This window comes from Otolemur garnettii, unplaced genomic scaffold (assembly GCF_000181295.1).
Source record: "Otolemur garnettii isolate 467f Iridium unplaced genomic scaffold, OtoGar3 scaffold00033, whole genome shotgun sequence".
Taxonomy (NCBI): Eukaryota; Metazoa; Chordata; class Mammalia; order Primates; family Galagidae; genus Otolemur; species Otolemur garnettii.
This window is the reverse complement of record NW_003852428.1, coordinates 11,361,061-11,362,379: the sequence shown is the minus strand read 5'-3', so window position 1 is coordinate 11,362,379 and position 1,319 is coordinate 11,361,061. Positions and strand designations below refer to the sequence as shown.

At 45.2% G+C, this 1,319-nt stretch overlaps 1 pseudogene; it reads right to left on the bottom strand.

Moving 5' to 3' along the window:
• Positions 1-523: 523 nt before the first annotated feature.
• On the bottom strand, positions 524-1,289 carry LOC100963933 (annotated as a pseudogene).
• Between the last annotated feature and the right edge of the window lie 30 nt (positions 1,290-1,319).

Genomic DNA, 1,319 nt, shown 5'->3' with positions numbered 1-1,319 from the left:
ATGCTGGAGTTTTTTCCTAGAACATTACTGGGGTATACAAGTTTTAGGTACTGATTTGCTTTTGTACATTTTAAGTCAAAGTTTTAAGTGTGCCCTTCACCCAGGATATGTACATTGTGCCAGCTAGGTGTGAATTAACCCACCCCCTCCTTCCGACTCCCACGTACGTGATTTTTGTTGAGTTTTACTTCCATATGTGCATGTAAGTGTTGATTGCCTAGTCCAATTTAGTACTGAGTACATGTGGTATATATTTTTCTATTCTTGCAACACTTAGACGAAGCTCCCATTCATTCCAGGTTGTTGTAAAAGATAATTAATTCACCGTTTTTTAATGGCTGAGTAGTACTCCATGGTATGAATATAGCACATTTTCTTTATCCACTCACATGTTCATGGACACTTGGGTGGTTTCTTTATCTTTACAATTGTGAGTTGTGCTGCAATGAACATTTGAGAGCAAGTGGGTTTTTTGGCTTTAATATTTATTAGTTTTATGTACAGAGAACTCAACAGTGTATAGTTAGCCCAGTTTAGTGGCAAGTTCTTTAGCTTTTGCAATGTAAGCCACAGATTTCAGACCCAGGATGTTGCTTCTTCAGTGATGGCGGATCTCATCATATCTGTTGCAAATGGTCCTGATGGCTTCCACCAGCTTAGCCAGAGCTCCTTTGTCTTCCAAGTTAAACTGTGTGAAGGTGACAGTGGTGCAGGTTTTCCTGTGGACTAGACGCCCCAGCTTGGCCTTCCTCTTAATAATGCAACAAGGAACCCCCATCTCCCGACACAGGACAGGCAGGAAGACAACCAGCTCAATGGGATCCACATTGTGTGCAGTCACCACCAGCTGAGCCTTCTTGTTCTCCACCAAGGTTGTGACAGTGTCAACCCCTGCTCTAAGGACAGTTGGTCTCCTTTACCCGGAGCTTTCTTCTCAGCCTGGGCCAACGGTCTCTGCTACTTCTCTTGCTTTGTCTCTGGTCTGTACTTGAGGGCCACCTTAAGCAGCTGAGTAGCTATTTGGTGGTCCAAGGCCTGGGTGAACTGGTTAATGGTGGGAGGCACTTTCAGCCACTTGTAGAGGATGGGTCTTTGCCACTGCAATCAGATGTAACAGGGCCATTTGACAAAGCAGGTGAGGTCCCTCTGGGACTGCATGTCCTGTCCAGTGCCAAAGTTCTTTTCTCAGACATAGTGTTCACCACCTTCTTGGCCTCCTGCTTCTTCACTTTGGTGGGAGCTGGGGCCACCTTCTTCCCCTTGGCCTTCTTTCCTTTTGGCATCTTGATCCTCTGGTGCAAGAGAGAAAGTGTGTTTTT